Source organism: Pinus tabuliformis, chromosome 9 (assembly GCF_031772625.1).
Source record: "Pinus tabuliformis cultivar Carrire ecotype Pingquan chromosome 9, CPIR1, whole genome shotgun sequence".
Classification (NCBI taxonomy): domain Eukaryota; kingdom Viridiplantae; phylum Streptophyta; class Pinopsida; order Pinales; family Pinaceae; genus Pinus; species Pinus tabuliformis.
The window spans coordinates 961,393,206-961,399,765 of NC_142307.1; positions in this window are offsets into that span (position 1 = coordinate 961,393,206).

Sequence of the window (6,560 nt, forward strand, 5' to 3'; positions counted from 1 at the left end):
TGCTCCAGGTAGTTGTAAGGGAGTGCGGGACTATAAACTACACTGCCCCAGTTTGGAGGACTATGCAGTAGGTGGGCTGCGTGGAAAATAGTGAAGTTGAAACCTAGGAAGTTGCACACAGGAAGTTGCGCCATGGACAGAGGTGCCACATAGCACAGTAGAAAAGTGACCATTGGAGTCACTATTCATGACTTGACAACCAGAAGATGGTTAAGAGGAGCGAGATGGCGGCATTTAAGGAAAAAATATTTGAAGATATGTCGCCAAAACAACATTAATTATCAAAATTTGGGGGGAATGGTTGAATTCAAATTCAAAAACCCCTATAAATTACTTGTGTCGGTCCAACAGAGAACACTTTGCGCTCTCAAAATTGATAGTGAGATTTGATGTCTTTCGCCTATGAATTGATTGTATTGGGAGGATTTAGTCGTAAGCCCTGCATTTGCTAAGTTGTCTGAGTTGAATCAAAAGTTCATTCTCGAAAAAATGCTTGGACCGAGCCCTACAAAAACCGTGAGTACTGGTGGCGATGTTGCCTTTGAAGGATCTGCCCTAGAAGTTATGAGTATGGAAGCTTTAGCTCCTACGCCTATGACACCGAGGTCACCTAGGCCAAAGCCTAACTCTACCAAAGAAACCAAAATGGTTAAACCGAAGAAGGATAAACATAAAAATTAGTACTGGTGTGTGAATCACCAAGAAAGCATTCCACAGCACAAGCGAAACAAAAGAAAGATAAGCAGCCTAAGAAGGTAGTTGACTTGGAGGCAAAAGAAAGCCAGGGTATAGAAGACATAGATGCTGAGGGAGTGGAGCCAATCACAAAGCTACCCGACTATATCCCTCCATGGAAGGGAAATGAAAAGGTCACAAAGGACCCATATTCAACGAAGTTTTCCATTTCTATGCCCCTGCGACCTGAGAAGGTCCCCTTATTAGGTCCGCGGCTTGCACGGATCCTGCTGCTAAAAAGGAGGATTGGGACCTCACAGATCATGCTAGGTTTCAACACTTAGAAACAAATAAGTACATGAAGTGCATCTACTACGCGGAGTCAGGTGTTACCGTATTTAGAGATAGTGGAATGGATCTGCGGTGTGGAGAACTCGGGGTTACTTAATCTGTTGTGGGTGCCCCATTATCACCGCACCCCTATCAACACAATTTATGTGTGCCAGCTACTCACTTTAGTGCACTATGAGTGTTTATGGCTAGGATGGCCTATCCCCATCACAGAAATGCTAATCCACAGAATCATGCACTTTCCATATGAAGGACTGAATCTGGCCAAGGAGTTTGGCGAAAAGACGGGGAAAAGGACCTTGCCGAAAGAATGAAGAGAGATTATGGCCTCGTGAAGAAGGCGCGAGGTTATTCCATCCTGTCAATAACAGACCCAACAATTCAAATTTCCACCCAAATATTAGTAGGGAAGGTGATGAGGAAGTGTCATGCGGATGAAGTTTCGGCACCCGTAGTGTCCCTAGCTGCTCAGTGCGCGAAAGGCATATAGTTCATTTGGTCTAGATACCTGTGCCAGGAATTCCTCGTGAATTATTGTGAGGCCCAGGATGAAACCAAGTTGTTTCATTACACTTGGTTACTATTTTCTATTGTGTTGGTTGTGTGGGAACTGCCAAGGATAGCCAATTTCCTCCACTTAAAGAAGGATTATCGGAAGTAGTGAAGTTTGCTTCCTTATGGGCCACAAAGGACCCCGGACGGATCACAGAAATGAAGATCTTTTGGGTCCTGATGGAATCAAGTCTCGCATGACCATTAATCAGTGGCCAAGGTTGTCCGCAACCTTGTATACGCAGCTATCATCTTACGCAACATTCAAGGCTGAGTTGCGTAGAGTCTACATTCAAGTGTGGAAGGATCCACAACAGAAATGGCATGACTTTCCATATTTGGTGACGGAGACAGATGTGTAAGAGGTGATCACGAGATGGCCTGCAGAGTGGCACGCCCCCTCAGACTTAGATGTTGGAACAAGCAAGGGCATGGGAAGTTTTGTAGCACAGAAGAGAAAGGAGGTAGCTAATAAAGTTGTGTGCACACTCGCAGAACAGAAATTGAAGGAAGCCACAGAGAAGGCTTGAGTGGAGCAAGAGTACGCTGCTGAGGTGTAGGCAGAATAGGAGGAGCGCGAGTCACAAAGAAGTGGAAAGTCACCTTTACCAGAGACAGAGGAGGAAGAACTATTAGAACAAGGTGACAAAGGAGATGAGGGGTAGAGCACCCCATTTATTCTAAAGAGACGTGGCAAGGAATAGCAGGGAGTTTCAAGAAAGAAGAAAAAATCAGACAAGTCGCAGGGTGATCCCATGGTCTTAACGGAGGGTGATCTCAATGAGATCAAGGATAATATCAGGGATACCACGACTGAAGTGCTATAGCAGTTCAAGAAGAAATATATGCAGATGTTGGGGAGCATCCAAAAGGATCTGCGTGAGCTCTAGATCCAGGAAAACATAATACAGGTGGGCACTGGAAAAGCGAGCGTAAAACAAGCGAGCCTGACACTTGGGATGAGTCAAGCAGATGAGTTGGTAAGGACCCTCGACCTTAGGATTATTGTATTTCGAGATAGGTCCCTTCACACGGAGTCAGTTGATGATCGCATCATCCTGAGCACAGTCAAGAACATCGGGCTGAACATAACAGTGCTCCCTAACGAGATCCTCCATGCGCTGCATGCAAGGTTGACAGAGGAATTGAGAGCTCGGGAGCAATGTGCTCTCAACCTCATCAGCGAATACAAATTGAACAACAAGAATATGTTCACTGAGAAGACACAGGCCTTAAAGGAAAAAGAGATGTTGCAGGCATAAAGTTCACGACTAGAGTCAACAATCGCAGAGGCATGCAGGACAATGCTTGAGCTTCATATTCTTGAGGATGCATAGCTAGAAGAAAAGATCAAAAAATTAGCCATTAGTGTGCGTGAAGCCAAAGCAGAGGTTGGCCGAGTTTAGTTTGAAGTCAACATGAAGATAATCGAGCTACAATTAAATTTATAGCCCACGACTCCACCTGAGATCAGGGAGCAGCCCAGAGCCGCGATAAAAGAAGGAATGGCCACCCTGGATGCCACAGTCACTGGCCGTTTGGCATTATTTGAGCAAGAAATGGAGTTGGTGAAAAATCTATAGGAGGATCCAAACCTGCAAACATTGAATATGGAATTCACGGAGCTGCAGCGACAGTATGAAAAAGTTAGGCAACGACGCGCTCCATTGCACCACCGTAGCGCCTAGCCAAATTATAGGAGGGGAAGTAGCTCTTCATGCAGGTATAAGAAGCATGAAGAAGGAGGCCTTGCTAAAGGCCAGGTTGCAGCCATGGTTGGAAGAGGCTTATCAAGTCACGACCACCATCCAGGATAAGCTTAAAGGCTTGCAGCAGATGTAGCAAATAATGAGGCTGGTCGTAGAAGGGCCAGCTACAGAGAAGTTAGTTGAGGAAGTCAAACAGGAAGATACCCAAAGTGCTGCCGAGGTTGCAGTAATTCAGGTGGAGCTGGGGAATCTTCACAGCAAGATCGTAGTGCCAGCCGAGTGACTTGAGGGCGAGTCACGATCTTTGTGTTGGGGGGCTGTTGGGATGGGGTCCCCTGGGTAAGTTTTGGGGTTAAAATAACCCAAGTTTTGATGTATTTTTTGTAAATAATGTAAAGTCTCCGCGATTTGTGGATGCAAAGAGCATAGATGATTAGGAGTCAAAGGGATTTTAGCCCCTTGTTTATGTAAGTTTTGAGTCAGATTTGAGATCCAACCATGGTACGCAAACCATAGGATTGTATGAAAAAGGCTATAAATAGGTGTCTTAGAGAGTATAAGGCAATGTTATGTTAGATATGGAAGTAAGGGGTCAATAGAAGAGAAGTGATAGCACAGAGAAGTGGGTCAGATAGGAGAAGAAAGGCTTTGTAGCTGAGTGTGTAGAGGCCTAAGTAGAGTCTACAGCTGAGTGCACAGACCCTTGCAGCTGAGTGCACAGGGTAGTATTGAGTCTGTAAATCTGGAGTTGAAGAACAATAAAGAAATCTACTGAAGAATTTCTGTGTATATCTGTTTATCTCTATTTACTTCTATTTATGATATATGTTGTTGATGAATAATGTGCTTATGGAATATTGATCTAATGATGCGTGATTCTCTTGAATAAGTTTTAATAGATATACGCAATGCATGTTAAGTACTTTCGCGAAGACTATGATGAATTATGTTATGTTTACTAAATAACCTAAGTAGATCTGCACGAACATTAATTAAGGATTGTTCTTCGATGCACGTAAGTGGATAAATCAACTATTAAGGGTCTGCAAAGGCTGATCATGAACCTTCGCGAAGGTCTGAAGACTGTTTTAGTAGAGTTGTAGTACTGATCCCTAAGGGTATATCAATCTGTGCAAAGGCAAATCTGAGGCGCTAAAAGACATCACACTCGTCTCTAGATGTAGAAACTTAGTTCTTGCATCCCCCCATAATGCTTCAGGTGACACTGCAGCCTATGCTACACGGGTTGTTGCGAGAAGGGCCAGTAGTGTACGGATTTGTTGGTTGGCACACCTAAATCTAAACCTAGATAAGAACCACCTATGTTATGAACCAGCTCAAGAAAAAGATAGAAAATATAGATCTACGCCTTAGAATTCAGCCTCTTCGAGGGGGAAACCTCCTTTACATTACATAAATGAAAAATTCTTGGATGATACAAATGAAAAGACCTGCTTTCTATATATAGGAGTCTAAGGGGTCATAACATAATCAGAGCTGACATAACAATAATAATGTAAGGGAACAATAATAACAATAGTGGGCTTCTATGTGGCACAATAGTAACAATATGGGCACTACATGGGTACATCAATATAATAAGTGGGTTGTACTAATAACAATAAGGGGTTACACTATAGTATAGAGGCCTAACATGCCCCTCTCCTTCAAAAAGCGTTGTCCTCAACGCTTGAGTAGTTCTTGATGCTTCTGTATAAAATTCTTGTCCTCCCATGTGGAATCTTCAGTGGGTAAGTTCTTCCACTTGACGAGATACTTTGAAATTGATCGATTTCGTAGCTGTCGGGTTCTTGTTTCTATGACTGCTCCAGGTTCCAATATGATTTTTCCTTCCTCTTCAAATTCTGGCAATATTCTTTGAATTGTGATCTTTTGCAACTTTTGAATAAGTGGCCATGCTTCTTCATCCTTCTTCCATTCATCCCTTGCTTCGTTTATCCAATCTGGTTGGATAACAGAAATAGCACAAAACAATGCTTCCACATCGTCATCCTTGAAGAGTCTTCCCATTCGGTAAGGTCGCCATTTTTTAAGTGCATGTAGTATTGCCAACATTTCCTTCTCATAAATATCTTGATTGAGATGTAGCAGTAAAAATACCCAATCACCTACATCAAAACATTTTTCACTACGATGTTGATCTACCTGTTGTTTCGTTTGATTTTGCACTGAAGTGGCGTTATCCTTTAAAAGTTGGAGAACTTGTTGTTGATGCTCGATGTGATCTTTCTCTGCTTGAACCTTTTTCTTCTTGATATGTCCTTTTATCTCTAGAGTTTGAGGAGTGGTAATTTCTTCCAATTCTTTACAAGATATGGTAGGATTCATTTCTTGATGCTCGATGTGATCTTTCACTTCTTGAACATTTTTCTTCTTGACATGTCCTTCTATCTTGATAGTTTGAGTGGTAATTTCGACCAATGAATTACAAGATATGGTTGGATTCATTTCTTCTTTCTCGATGTGATCTTTCACTTCTTGCACCTTTTTCTTCTTGATATGTCCTTCTATCTTGAGAGTTTGAGTGGTAATTCTTGCCAATGCTTTACAAGATATGGTCTGATTCATTTCTTCTTTCTCTGGGGTGGGGTCCTGGCGTATATCCTCTTCTTATGATGTTTCTTGATCCTTTTCTTCCTCCTGTTCATATTCTATGTAAAATAATTTCTTCTCAGCACACTTATGACCTTTAGTGCATTTGCTATCACAATTGTAACAAAGCCCTTTTTCTCTTTTTTCTTCCAATTGTTGTGGTGTAACCCTTGTAGGTTGTGGAAGGTTGGGAGAAACAACACTTCCATCTTTATAGTTGTGAGTGGTATGCTTCCTGGTTTCCATAATTTTGCTTTCCACTATGTCACAAAGCCCTTTTACTCTTTCCAATTGTTGTGGTGTTGCTCTAAATAAGGTGTTGCTCTTTGTATCCTCATAATGTGCTATCATTTCCTCCGTGAAAATTGACCACGTAACAAGTTTTTTATGAGAACAAAGCCCTTCATACCATAAAAATTGATCCGATTCTAAATATGAAGATGTAATACATACCTTTTGTAACAGTGGTACACCATGTAGATCAAAATATTGCTCCATCTAAAGTATCCAATTTACTGGATCCTTGCCATCAAACTTCCTCATCTTGCTTTTTCTTGATTTTAGGAGATCGATCTTGAAACAACTGTAACTCTATACTTTCGAATCTTTAAGTTCTGAAATTGCGACTTATAGTATCCCTCTACGTCCTCTTTCCAATGC